This window comes from Phyllobates terribilis, unplaced genomic scaffold (assembly GCF_046119375.1).
Source record: "Phyllobates terribilis strain yellow unplaced genomic scaffold, ASM4611937v1 Scaffold_8__6_contigs__length_399053987, whole genome shotgun sequence".
In the NCBI taxonomy this organism is placed as follows: domain Eukaryota; kingdom Metazoa; phylum Chordata; class Amphibia; order Anura; family Dendrobatidae; genus Phyllobates; species Phyllobates terribilis.
This window is the reverse complement of record NW_027362768.1, coordinates 155,395,318-155,410,268: the sequence shown is the minus strand read 5'-3', so window position 1 is coordinate 155,410,268 and position 14,951 is coordinate 155,395,318. Positions and strand designations below refer to the sequence as shown.

The 14,951-nt window shown below is 51.9% G+C and overlaps 1 protein-coding gene across 4 annotated transcripts in view; it reads left to right on the top strand.

The window, feature by feature from the left end:
- The window catches only part of LOC141156949 (cytochrome P450 4B1-like), a 73,424-nt gene that overhangs the window by 14,504 nt on the left and 43,969 nt on the right, over positions 1-14,951 (top strand). The window lies entirely within an intron of this gene.

Below are 14,951 nucleotides of genomic sequence, written 5' to 3'. Positions count from 1 at the left end.
CACAAAAGAAAATACCCCGGGTTACATCACAGAGACCAGCCATCTCTGTGATACATACCTCCCATTGACTTACCGACCATTAGCCACCTTACAATATGTATTGTAATTTTATATTGAAATAATGGATTTTTTTATACATGTTACAATCCAATGGATCTTTAACACATACACAATGATAAACCAGCCAGGATACAGTGGTGTACCCACAATGGAGATACATACTACTGTAACTTTCAATGACAAACATCTGGAAGAAGTGTACATGTGCCACACGTGAAGCGCATTGCAGGCAAATTTTGGCTCTAGCCATGCCTAGATATGATCAAATCGAACGAAATTGAATCAAATTTCCTGAAATCCACTGATCACGGTGTATTGGTAAAAAACTCCTGTCACAATTTTACACATTACAGAAGATTGCACGAGTGAGACTCCACAGGCTTCCCCAAAATACCTTCCAGCTAAGACATCTGACGCGCCCCCAGGGCAGTGGGGTACTCGGTGTCGGGGCCTATGGATGCTGGGCGGAATATGTCACAGAGGCTGGCCCAGTCCGTGGCCCAGGGCGGTCAACAAAAAGGGGATAGTTTATATGGGATTTGTAGTTTGATTGTGACGCCACCTGTGGTTTCTGGTAATTTGTACCAGCGCTGCTGCAGACCTCTGAGGCAGTTGATAGGCAGCTAGGATGGAACAGCTCCCCACAGGTGGAGCAGGCCACAGGGCAGTGTAGAGTTTGATGGTGGGTGGTGATGCTGGGGCTTGTAGTGCAGTCGGGATGGCACAGCAGGAGAAACTGACAGAGATAGGGGTTTCGCTTCAATACCTTTACTGGTGCGGATGTCAGGTACGGTCCAGGGTACTCGGTAGGAAGGGTGCACTTCAGGACTTCTCCCCAGTGAGCGGGTATAGGGCCTCCTGGTCTGTGTCTCCCTCTCTCTAAGCTCCAGGCCAGCCTGCAACTGGGCCTAGCTTCTGTGTCGTGTTGCTCTCTTCCTCTGTCGCTTGGTAGTAGGACCTCCTGACTCGCCCAGGGGGATGGGGATTACTCGGTTACCCGGGCCTTTAGCCTTAAGGATGTCGCGGTGGTCGGCTCCCGGGCCCGTACCCTGGGGTCCCTTTTTAAAAGCGTTGATAGATGTTTATTTTATAAAAGTTCATGACGCCACCTGTGGCTTCTGGTGAGAATCACCAGCGCTGCGAAGTCCACTGAGGCCGATGATAAGGCAGCTCGATGTTATAGCTCCCCACAGGAGGAACTAGGCCTCAGGGCAGCGTACGAAGAAGGGAATGCAGGACAGGTGAGACCCAGCCGGGTCAGAGCAAGAACAGGGACAGACACGTTAGTCACTTCAGTACCTTTTACTGATGGAAATTCAGGCACATCCCAGAGCACTGTAGGGTGAAGGGTGCATGTCAGGATCCTCCCCAATGAGCGGGTGTAGGGCCTCCTGTTACTTGCCTCTGCATAGTAAGTTTCTGACCTGCCTGGAGCTAGGCCTAACTTTGTCTCAGTCCTGCGCTGGCTGACCTTGTGGTAGGGCCTTTTCTTGGATAACACTCTCCTCAGCTTGCGGGGCCTATGTGTCTCCCAGCTCTGTCACGTATCAGCACTTTAGTGATCCTGGGGCTTGTAGTTCTCCAGGGATTCCGGTTATGCCTTACTGGGTCATAGAGATCCCGGTAAACTTCGGACCCGGTGTCCGGTAACTGCTTCGGGGTGAGCCAGTTAAGCTCCTCTGCCCCCTATGTACTAACTCTCCAATCGCCTTCGGCCTACTCGGGCCCTCACTAGGCTATACACACTAACGGCAGCTTGCCGCGCTTCACCGATCTTATGGCGCCGGCACACCTAAAGCTCACTATTCTGAGCTACAACTGAGTCTAGACTGGTTTACCTCTGCAGACAGACTTCTGCAGGAAATGAACCGAGAACTCTGTCCCTCTCTGACTGTGAACAGGAACCCTGTTCTGGCTAGACTGCCAACTGAAACTAGACTAAACTGCCTGGCTCCACCTTCCCTATTTATATCCCTAACGGGCTCCCTCTGGTGGTCTGAGGTGGAAGGTGGAGATGTGTGAATGTTTATGGGGGCCTCTTGTGGAGGAATCCATCAATGCACCCTTCTAGGATCTGTGATACCAAGCGCAGCTGGGCGTCACATTCCCCCATAGCAAAGCTCAGCACTCCCGGGCTGAAGTACATTTTAAAAACAACAATAATAAACATGAACAATACAGCAACAATCTTCCCTTTATGGGAGGCACCAAGCTTAAACGTTACATAACAAAAACATAAACAGATACAAAGTGTCCTCAGAATTCAAGTCTCTTGTGGTGAGATTCCCAGACAGGATGTCCATCTCACAGGGTAGAGTACTTGGTGGTTTGAGGGACCTGTCCCAAACCCTCAACGTAGGCCCTGGAGTGGCTGCAGGGCTTGAAAATCCCGAGTTGGACCTCCAATAGAGCCACTCCAGACCGGTTTTCCTTCTGAGGTCACCTAAATGGGGCACTCCAAGGAGCGCAATTATATACAAAAAGCAGTTTTTGGGCTGCACATAGTCCTCAGCCACGCAGTTCTTAGGTAAGTAAGGAAGTAAATAGGCAAAGCACAAATTAATAAACATATGCACGCAAATACACAATTAATACAGTACAATAATACACAACACCCCAGGGGTAACTATCTACACTTTCAGAAATGTGACTATTTACTGAGTGTACCTAACAGGGGGTTTGCCTCTCGTGCTACGTGTTGATCTGCGTAGTGCGGTGGTCTGTGGGGTATCAGAGTCTGTATTGTCAGTTACCCTACCAGTTCTACGTGTGACCATGTTGTAAAACTGCCTTAACCTCTCTCTTGGACTGGCAAGTTCACCATTGGCTGGGCCCTCTTGCTCTACTCCTACCGGGGATCCTTCGTCCGGGGATACTTCTTGAGCTTGCTCTTCTGCAGCACTTACAGGTTCAACTTGCTGTGGAGGGTTTTCTGGCTGTTCATAGAATTGGAGTATTGGAATGATTACTGCACCTCTTATTTGAGGCCAATCTGCCGGGAAATCTCCTAGGTCAGTGTGTATCACTGCTTCTTCAGGTTCTTCCGGGATTGTGAAAGGCACTTCATCTTGGGGTTTCAGTAAGTCTGGACACTACTTTAGGTGGTCCCTGGACACTGTTGCAGTCGTCCTTCCTCCGTCTTGACTGATTTTGCAGGTCTTCTTGTTTTCAAATCTTGACGGTAACACAGTATAGGGTTCTCTCTCCCACTGGTCTTCAAGTTTGTGGTTACGTCTTTTCCTTTTCAATACTGTTTCACCAGGTGTGAAGGGTTCTGCGGGTGCGTTTTTGTTGTAGTGCGCCTCCTGCTTTTCTCTCACCCGAGTGAGACTGTCCTCAACACAGGCTTGTACTCTTCTGTACTGCTCTTGTCTGGTTGTGTCCCAGTCCTCAGTGGTCATATAAGCTTCAGGCTCGACAACACCAAGCTCCAGATCCATGGGCAGCTTTCCTAGCCTTGCCCGCATGAGGTATGCCGGAGTGCAATTGGTGGAACTTACTGGTATATGATTGTACAGATCCACTAGGTCAGGTAGTAGGTCTGGCCACTGATTTCTCTCCTCAAGTGGTATAGTCTTTAGCAGGTCGATGATGATGTTGTTCATCTTTTCGCAGAGACCGTTGGTTTGTGGGTGGTACGGTGTAGTTCTGATCTTTTTACTCCCGTAGAGATGGCAGAACTCCTTGAACAACTCAGCCTCAAAGGCCGGGCCTTGGTCCGTCAGCACCTGCTCAGGATAACCATGGGGTCTACAGAAATACGCTTGAAACGTCTTTGCTGCTGTCTCTGCCGTCAGGTCTTTGACGGGGGCGACCACCAGGAAACGTGAGTAGTGATCCACCATGGTCAGAGCATAGGAGTACCCTGACCTGCTGGGGGACAGCTTGACATGGTCCAGGGCCACGATCTCCAGGGGTCGAGTCGTCTTGATGGGTTGCAGGGGTGCCTTCTGGCTGCTGTAGTCTTTTCTTCTAATGCCACAGGGTCCACAGTCCCGGCACCACCTCTCAATGGAGCTGCGCATTCCCACCCAGTAGAATCGACACTTCAGCAGGGTCTCTAGCTTTTTCAAGCCAAAGTGCCCCGTCTGATCGTGGTAAGCTTCTAATACCATCTGGATGTCTGTCTTGGGGACCACTATCTGCCATACCATCTCATGGGCTTTTGGATTGACGTACCTCCGGCACAGCTTCTCACGGTAGATAAACAGCCGGCTTCTCTCATTCCACAGCTGCTTTGCTTGGAGAGACGCTTCCTTCTCCAGGGAGGCACCCTCTTGGGTTATCAGCTCCTTGATGCGGCTGACAACCGGGTCACTGTTGTGGGTCTCTTTCCAGCTGTGGTGAGGCAGGGGGTTTAACGTCTTTTCACGCTGCCTCCTGGAGGCTCGTTGCTCGTGGATCATCCCGTTCCGGTGAAAGGCAGGTAGCTCTATCTCTTCCAGGTCATCCACTTCTTCTTCTGTGTCTGAATGGTGACGCATCCTAGACAGGGCATCGGCGTTGGCGTTCTTGCGGTCCGCCCGGTATTTTATTGTAAATTGATAGTTTGACAGCCGAGCCATCCATCGTTGTTCCAGTGCTCCCAACTTAGCTGTTTCAAGATGGGTCAAGGGGTTGTTATCAGTGAAGGCAGTGAATTTGCTGGAGGCCAGGTAGTGCTTGAACCTTTCAGTGATGGCCCAGGCCAAGGCCAGGAACTCTAACTTAAAGCTGCTATAGTTCTCTGGGTTCCTCTCCGTCGGGCGGAGTTTCCTGCTTGCGTATGCGATCATTTTCTCTTGGCCATTCTGCTTCTGACTTAGAACAGCGCCCAGCCCTTCGTTGCTGGCATCTGTATACAGCAGGAACGGTTGGCTGTAGTCAGGGTAGGCTAGGATCTCATCGCCTGTCAGGATCTCCTTCATCTCCTGAAACGACTCTGCTTGCTCCTTACCCCAGTGGAATGGGGGATTTCTGCCTTTGGGGGACTGCCCTACCAGGAGATCTTGCAGAGGAGCTGCTTTCTTGGTGTAGTCATTTACAAACCTCCGGTAGTATCCTACTAGTCCCAAGAACTGACGCACCTCCTTGAGGTTCTTTGGCTCCGGCCACTTCTGGATGGCTGTGACCTTCTCCGGGTCTGGTGCTACCCCTTCCGGACTGACAATGTGCCCCAGGTACTGTACCTTTCTCTTGAGCAGGTGGCACTTTGAGGGCTTCAACTTCATCCCGTACCGGGACAGTGACTCAAATACCTCTGCCAGGTGTTTCAAGTGGTCCTCGTACGTTCTGGAGTACACTATTACATCGTCCAGGTAAAGTAACACAGTCTCGAAGTTGCAGTGTCCCAGGCAGCACTCGATCAATCTCTGGAACGTTCCAGGGGCATTGCAGAGTCCAAACGGCATACTATTGAGGGCCGTCTTCTCCCGATCCTCCTCAGCCACAGCTACTTGCCAGTACCCACTAGTGAGGTCAAGGGTGGAAAAGTAATTTGCAGACTTTAAGGCAGCTAGGGACTCCTCTATGCGTGGTAAAGGGTATGCATCTTTATGTGTAATGCGATTTACTTGACGGTAATCTACACACATTCTCATGCTCCCGTCCTTTTTCCTAACTAGCACTAGGGGAGCTGCCCAGGGACTACAACTATCCCTTATTACTCCCGCCTTTCTCATGTCCTGCAACATTTCCTTTGCCTTCTGGTAGTGAGCCGGTGGTATAGGCCTGTAACGTTCTTTGATTGGGGAATGGTCACCTGTGGGGATATGGTGTTGAACCCCCCTTACCACCATTTTGGGTCGTGTGGTACCTGTGAACAGCAGGGTGCCACACATCAGACAGCACAACCAACCGGAAGAGATTACCATGTCCTATGTCTCTGATGGTGGTAATCCAGCAGTTAGGATCACTTCCGCATGCACCTTAAAAATCCTCTCTCTACCCTTTTCTCCTTCTACCTTTCTCTCCCTCTTTCTTTTCCTCTCTCTACCTCCTTCTCCTTTTGTTTCACTTTGTCTCTCTCTCCTTCTCTCTCTGTGGCACCCTGCTGTGCACAGGTACCACAGGACCCAGGGTGCATGGATGGACTTCTCCACAAAAGGCCCTCATTACATACAAACACCTCCACCCTTCCACCTCATACCAGCAGAGGGAGCCCGTTAGGGATATATATATGGAGGGTGGAGCCAGGCAGTCAGTGAGTTTAGTCTCTCAGTCAGAGAGAGAGCGTGATGACGCTGAGAGCAGCGAAGAGGCAACATGCTGGCTGCTGTGCTTAGGCGAGCCAAGGCCTACAGCACGAGTTGAGTTCTGAGGGCCCTGAGTGTGGCCGACGGCAAGAGGAGAAAGGAGAGAGGAGTTGAGGGGGCAGAGGAGCATCATAGGCTCACCCCAATATACAAACCGGACACCGGGTCCGCGCCTACAGGGTCCCTTTATACCCAGTAGGGATCACCGGCATCCCAGGAGGACTACAAGTCCCTGGCTGACCTGAAGCTAGACCCATTACATGACCAGGAACCACAAGGCCCCAGCGTCCAGTGAGAGTGGTTACCGGCAGAAGGTCCTACTACCGAGCGACAGGTGAAGGAACAGCACGACACATAAGTTAGGCCCAGTTGCAGGCTGGCCAGGAGCATACAGAGAGGCAGACACGGACCAGGAGGCCTTATACCCGCTCACTGGAGATAAGTCCTGAAGTGCACCCATCCTACTGAGTACCCTGGACCATACCCGGCATCCGCACCAGTAAAGATATTGAAGCGAATCCCCTGTCTCTGTCAGTTACTCCTGCTGCGCCATCCGCCTGCACTACAGGTCCTTAAAAGACTGTAGCACTTACTATGGTGAAGATTTCCCGCCATTCCCGAGGTTTCCCGCCATTTTCCTGTCGCGCGCGGTAAGAAGAGGGGCGTAACCGCGGGAATCGGAGAGGCGTAACCGCGCGAAGCCCAGGCCCCGCTTCGCGCCTTGACGCCGCACCAGGAAGCGTCAGGTCCTAGAAGGAGACCGTTGTCAAGCGCACGCTCTGACTTCAGCCGCGAGGGAAACGCAAGGTCCTGGAAGGAGACCATCGTCTGCGGAGCTGCGGCCTACCCGATTAAAGAAACAGGAGGTAGGCTACGGTTCAATAGGGGGGCGGAACCATCTCCGATGACCAGCAAAACGCCGGAGCACCGGTTAACGCTCCAGATGCTCAACTTGCGCCCGGCGCTGCTCAGGCCGGAGCGGCCGCCCCACCAGCAGGGGTCGTGACTCCGTTGATACCCATGGCCCTGCAGTATATCCCTGGAGCAAAATGGCTTCCCCAGTATGATGGCAAACCAGACACCCTGTCTGGATTCAAGAGGAAAATATGCGGTGTACTGGATATGTACTCAATGACTGGTAATCAGAGAGCTGCTGTTGTGCTGGGACAATTGACTGGTGCCGCAGAGCGGGAAGTTGAAACCTGGCCAGCCGCAGACCAGGAATCTGTATCCATTATCTTTAAGAGACTGCAAACTGTCTTTGAAAACCGCACTGAGACAGATCTCCGGATGAGGTTCTACCACTGTACCCAGAAACCTGAGGACTGTATCCGGGACTATGCCTGGCGCTTACAGGAAGCCCTGTGGGCCCTGAAACAGGTTAGTCCAGCCAGCATACAAGATGAGAATAAAATGCTGACAGAATAATACATCCGGGGGTTGAGGTCCCAGGAGGAGAGCAGAACCGTACGGTGGTGGGCCTTAGATCATCCAGATGCCACCTTTGACACCCTGAAGGACATGGCTATTAAGGGTCTACAGCCCCTGGAAACATCAGGGACTGCTATCCAGCGTTACCAGGGTGGGGCCACCCCAGTGGCCGCAGCACCCACTGCTCCTTCATTAACGGCTAAAACAAAAATGCAAACAGTGCCCTCTAGCGAGCTGGACAGCCTGCGCTCTGAAGTGCGTCAGCTAAGTAAAACCCTGGCCACTCTCCTGAGCAACCTGCAGCTACAGACGGAGCCCGAGCAGAAGGAAGGATCCTACTCGCCGACAGTCCTGAGGATGTCCCCTGGATGAGGAGAAGAAGGAGGACAACACCACCCCGTAGGAGGACAACGCCACCTCAGAGGAGGACAATGCCACCCCGTGGGAGGACCAACGACCAACGTCGCCCTCCAGGAGACTTCATCTGCTACCGTTGCCACAAGGCAGGCCACACAGTGCGGAACTGTCCTTTAAATGGGCAAAGCCTGGTGTAAATCAACCAGGCCCATCAAGCTGGTACCACCGGTTCGTAGGAGGAAGGCCTTTCCTGTCCATCATGCTGGACGGCATAGCAACACCAGCACTACTGGACACCGGCTCACAGGTAACCATTATAGCTGATGTCCTCTACAAAAGGTACTGGTCCATAGATGAACTCCATCCGCCAGCCCCAAGTCTCTCTGTGTATGCATCCAATGGCCTTCCTCTTAACCTAGTAGGGGTTAAGGATGTGACAGTGAAGGTGGGGAGAGCGAAACTAAAGGACCAAGGGCTGATTGTAGTGGAGTCTAACCCTGGAGATACAGACTTGTATATGATACTTGGTACAAATATTGTTGGTAACTGTTTGGGAGAAGTGTTGTTCTTACTCCAACAGATGGCTGACACTGCCAAACCAGGGCAGAGTAAGGTGCTCCAGAAAGAAATTCGAGCCCTCCTGTACCAGCAACAGGTAAAACTAACAGGTAATGAGATTGGTAATGTACTGGTGACAGACCCGATACCCATTGTGATTCCCCCGATGAGTGAAATGCTGATTTGGTGTAGGGCAGCAATAGTTCTCAAGGGACAGAACTACCAGGTGGTAGTGGAGCCCATCAGTTCAGAACACAGACCTACACTCCTAACTGCTAGAGGGGTAGTTGATGGACGCAATGGAAGGGTACCTGTACGTCTCATAAACTGTGGGGAGGAGGAAGTTAAATTGCCAAGATACGCCACTGTTGCCAGATTGTATACTGTGAATAATGACGCCATACACACAGTGGAATCCTTGACCCCACCAGATACAGTGGAGGACAATGACTCCGAAGCTCAGCTGGAGGATTGGTGTCAACAGCTCCATGTTGGGACTGACGCCACCCCTGTCCATCAGAAACACTGTGTTTACAGGGTGGTTCAGGAATATGAACAAGTGTTTAGTAAGCACCCACTTGATTTTGGAAGTATTAAAGGGGTACAACACCACATACCCACCGGTAACCATCCACCCATTAAGGAGCATTACAGACCCGTACCAAAAAGCCAAGGAAATGTTGCATGACATGAAAAAGGCAGGGGTAGTAAGGGATAGCTGTAGCCCCTGGGCAGCTCCCCTGGTCCTGGTCAGAAAGAAGGATGGTAGTGTGACTCCCTGCAGCTGCAGGCTGTCACAGAACTCCTGGGTGTTGCACAGATGGGATTCTCCCCAGTGGCCTCAATACATGCAGACACTTCCACCCAAGTCCACTAGATGGAGCCCTGTCAGGTATATATATACTGGGGGATGGAGTTAAGGAAGTCAGTCAGTGGGAAGCAGTGAGTGTGACACGATGCCTCAGCACCAGACAAGCTGAAGTCTGTCTGACTGAAAGCCAGGCTAGGCCCAGGCTGCGGGCTAGTCTGGCCATTGAGGGCCTAGAGTGGGCCAGAAGGCAGAGGAGAGGAAAAGAGCCATCTGGGAAAGAGGGACTATAGAAGGTTCGTCCCAGACGCAAGCCGGGCACCGGGCCCGAGCCTATTGGGATCTCTATGCTCAGTAGGGAATCCGGCATACTGAGGAGGATTTCATATCCCTCAGTCCACCCGTGAATACCGCATATTTAGAGGACTAGGTACCACGAAGGCCTCAGCATCCAGGGATCGTGGTAACCAGGGGAAAGCCCTCGCCGCCAAGCAAAACGGGTAAGAGATAAACATCAAGGGAGCTAGACCCTGTTCCAGGCAGGTCAGAAGCTCCAGGGGGAGAGACAGGAAGATACAGAAAGGAGGCCTTACACCTGCTCACTTGGGAGCAAGTCCAGAAGTGCACACCACCTACAAATACTCCAGACCATACCTGCCTACCATCTGCAGTAAAGGTACTGAAATTAGCCCCGGTGTGTGAGTCTGTTCTTCCTCTTACCCGGCTGGGTCCCCTCTCCCCTGCACCACCATCTATTACCCCACATGATGCCCTGAGGCCCCCTCCACCTGTGGGGAGCCATTCCATCACAAGCTGCCCTAACATCTGCCTCAGAGGACTGCTCCGCAGCGGCGGCCCCCTTTAGCCGCATTCCACAGGTGGCGTCAAGAACACTTTACAAATCCTCTATAAATAATCCCCTTTTTGGTGACCGCCCTGGGCCACGGACCGGGCCAGCCACCGTGATATCCCCCATCGGCATCCAGAGGCCCGGCTGCCGAGTACCCCACGGCCCTGGGGGCGAGTCAGTAGCATGAGGATGTGTGTAGATTATAGACAAATTAATCGAATAACACATAAAGATGCATACCCTTTGCCCCGTATAGAGGAATCCCTGGCTGCACTAAATTCTGCCAATTACTTCTCTACATTGGATCTCACTAGCGGGTACTGGCAAGTCTCTGTTGCTGAGGAAGACCGGGAGAAGACAGCCTTCACCACCCCGATGGGATTATGCAAGTTCAACAGCATGCCGTTTGGACTCTGCAACGCACCCGGAACGTTCCAGAGGTTGATGGAGTGTTGCTTGGGACACTGGAACTTTGAGACAGTGCTGTTGTACCTGGATGACGTTATCGTGTACTCGAGGACGTATGAAGACCATCTGAAGCACCTGGCGGAGGTATTTGAAGCATTATCCCGGTATGGGATGAAACTAAAATCTTCTAAGTGCCACCTGCTCAAGCAGAAGGTTCAGTACCTGGGACACGTAGTCTGCTCCGAGGGAGTAGCACCAGACCCGGAGAAGGTCACTGCCATCCAGAGATGGCCTGAACCGAGAAGCATCAAAGAAGTACGGCAATTCCTGGGACTGGTCGGGTACTACAGGAGGTTCATAAAGGACTATACCAAAAAGGTAGCACCTCTACAAGACCTCCTGGTAGGACAGTCCAAAAGAGGAAAGAGTCCCCCATTCCAGTGGGGCAAAGAACAGGCCGAATCCTTTGCAGTAATGAAGGAAATCCTGACTGGTGAAGAAATCCTGGCTTACCCTGACTACACCCAGTCTTTCCTGCTGTACACCGACGCCAGCAACGAGGGACTGGGAGCTGTGTTGTCCCAGAAGCAAAATGGAAGAGAGAAGGTAATTGCATATGCCAGCAGGAAGCTACGCCCTACCGAGAGGAACCCGGAGAACTACAGTTCCTTCAAGCTGGAGTTCCTGGCCTTGGTCTGGGCTATCACTGAAAGGTTCAAGCATTACCTAGCCTCAACGAAATTCACAGCCTTTACTGACAACAATCCCTTGACACACCTGGAGACAGCCAGGTTGGGAGCCATGGAACAGCGTTGGGTGGCCAGACTGTCAAATTATCAGTTCACCATCAAGTACCGGGCCGGTCACAAGAACACCAATGCTGATGCCCTGTCAAGGATGCCCCACCAGTCAGACACCGAGGATGAAGTGGATGATTTAGAGGAAGTTGAATTACCTGCTTTCCACCAAAGCGGAGTGGTCCATGAGCAACACGTCACCAGAAGACGTCAGGGAAGGACGCTGAATCCTCTACCCCACCACAGTTGGAAGGAGACCCAGGACAGTGACCCGGTTGTCAGCCTTATCAAAAGACTGATCACCCAAGAAGGTTCTCACCTGGAGAAGGATGCTCCTCCACAAGCCAAGCAACTGTGGAATTAGTGAAGCCTGCTGTTCATCTATAGAGAGAAGCTGTGCAGAAAATATGTCAACCCCAAGACCCATGAAATGGTGTGGCAGATTGTTGTACCCAGAACGGATATCCAGATGGTGTTGGAAGCCTACCATGATCAAGCAGGTCACTTTGGCTGGAAGAAGCTGGAAACCCTGCTGAAGGACCAGTTCTACTGGGTTGGAATGCGGAGCTCCATAGAGAGGTGGTGCCGGAATTGTGGGCCCTGTAGCCTCAGAAGAAAAGACTACGGCAGCCAGAAAGCACCCTTGCAGGCCATCAAGACAACCCAGCCCCTGGAGATCGTCGCTCTGGATCACGTCAAGCTGTCACCCAGCAGATCAGGTTATTCATATGCACTGACCATGGTGGATCACTATTTCCGGTTCCTGGTGGTAGCCCCTGTCAAGGACCTGACAGCAGAAACTGCAGCAAGAACGTTCCAAGCCTACTTCTGCAGACCCCATGGATATCCGGAAAAGGTGCTCACAGATCAAGGCCCTGCTTTCGAAGCTGAGCTATTCAAGGAATTCTGCCACCTGTATGGATGCAAAAAGATCCGGACTACACCATATCATCCGCAAACCAACGGTATGTGCGAGAAAATGAACAACATCATTATAGACCTGTTGAAAACCCTACCTTTGGAAGAAAGGAACCAGTGGCCAGAAATGCTACCTGACCTAGTGGACCTGTATAACCACATACCCGTGAATTCTACAAATTGTACCCCAGCGTACCTCATGAGAGCAAGACCTGGAAAATTGCCCATGGACCTGGAACTCGGAGTGGTAGAACCTGCTGCAGATACGTCCACTGAAGGCTGGGACACAAGTCGGCAAGAGCAGTACAAGAAGGTACAGGCCTGTGTCGAAGACAGTCTAAACAAAGTGAGGGAAAGACAGGAAGAGCAGTATAACAAACATGCACCAGCAGAACCCTTGGCACCTGGAGAGATAGTGCTAAAGCAGAAAAGAAGAGGTCACAAGCTCGATGACCAGTGGGAAAGAGAGCCCTACACTGTGCTAAACTCCAGATTTGACAACAGTAAAACCTGCCTGATCAGTAAGGATGGAGGTAAGACAACAGCAACAGTCTCACGAGACCACTTGAAGGTGTGCCCAGGTCTACTGAAGACAACGGAGGAAGAAGTACCTCCTATAGCACCGGAAGAACCCAAGGAAGATGTGCTTCACACAGTTCTAGGAGATTTCCCTGCGGACTGGCCTCAACTTGATGGAGCAGTTATTATTAGTGTTGAGCCACCCCCGTAGTGTTCGAGTTCGGTTCGGTTCGTCGAACACCCGTGTGTTCGTCGAACTGTTCGTCGAACTGTTCGTCGAACACCTTCGAACACCGTTAAAACCAATGGCAGGCAAACAAAAACACATAGAAACACATAGAAAACACCTTCAAAGGTGTCCAAAAGCTGACAAACTGCTCAGAAGACACAACTAACACATGGAAAAGTGACAAGTACATATAGTCATGCGAAAAGAAAAGAGGTGGAGGAGTAAAAGGAGGGGGAGACACAGATATAGGCATGTCATGCCCTTCTAAAATCCAAAAAGTGAGAAGCCGAGACGGCCAGTCCGCTCCTGCCCGTGCCACCTCCGTGTCGCCGGGTTTGTGCCAGAGCCGCGGTGAACCCTGACGGCCAGCCCCCCTCTCCCAATACTGGTGCCTGTCCGCTGGTGGGTCGAGCGAGCCCCCCTGTGGTGGAGGCAGCTCTAAGCTTTTTAATTTAAATTGTCCCTCTAATTTGAATGAATACACTTTAAATCCATTTACAAGGATCTATTGGAGGGCAAGTCTCATGCCAGCAGCCGCGTAATTCCAGCTCCAGTAGCGTCCACTAAAGCTGCTGCAGTTAAAAAGCTTTTATAAGGATCGAGCTCGGCTGTCCACCGCAAGGCATCCTAGTGCCAGTCCCAGCCCCTATGCCTTGGGGTGCCTCCTGATGCTCTTCACTAAGTATCCCGTGGTCCCGAAGCATTTCCTTTGAAAAAATTAAGTGTCCAAACTACAGGTGGTGTAGCTTGCTTAACAGCCGGGATAATCCGCTGACTAGCAGACACTGCTACTAGGCACAAAGTATTTCCTGGGCTAGATGCAGTTAAAAATTTGTAAGTAGATACTCTCGTTGGATGCTGAGAAAGCATTCCATAGAGTCTCCTGGCACGCCATATATGATTCTCTTAAAAAGCTTGGGGTAGGGGTCTAGGGGACCCTTTTATAGCCAAAATCACGGCCCTGTATCACAATACGTCACCTAGGCTGAAGATAAATGGAACTGTAGCACCGAGGGCTCGGTTGCTACAGACGTATTGCACCTCACCCAGAGGTGTGATATCTCACTCTCAGATAAGGATGGAGTGTGGATCAGGACCCGACACCTGCATGCATTACACCACATTGCCGTGGGGCAGGGCGACCAATATGCCCCTGAGATGGGCACGACAGTCCCTGTCCCTGGCTGGAGTGGGGGGAGGGAACACTGAGGAAGGGGAACCCTGCAGTGCAGGAGCAGGGAGGAAGCAGTTCCTGGGTGCATTGAGAAGGGAGTATAAAAGGTGGGCACCATCTTAGTTCAGTGCAGAGAAGTCTGAGCAGAAGTGGCAGGGAGCAGGGGCTCTGCATGAGCTCTGCTCCGGAGGCGGGCCTAGTAACAGAGGCCCAGGCCTGCAAGAGGGAGAAGGAAGGAAGAGGAGCGGAGAAGGAAGGAAGAGGAGCGGAGAAGGCTCCAGGAACGAGGAATGAAGGGATCCCAGGGGTGCGGACGGGCGAGTCGCCACCGCACGCCCGAATCCACCTGCGTGGAGGGGTCAGGCCAAAGGGGGAGACCGGTCCCCGAACTAGTGGAGGCAGGAAACGACCCTCAGCTAGAAACCGGAGGCTCTGACATTTTATGTGGCGCAGCCCCTTGCTCCACCCGCTAGGAAGGCACCACATAGGGTCAGGGAAACTGGCGCCAAGTTTACCAAGAGGAGGCCCGAGGCAGCCGGACAGAAGTGTTGGTAAGAAAGGCCAGACAAAGGACACACAAAGGGGGTCCTGTGAAGCGCTCCAAAGTTA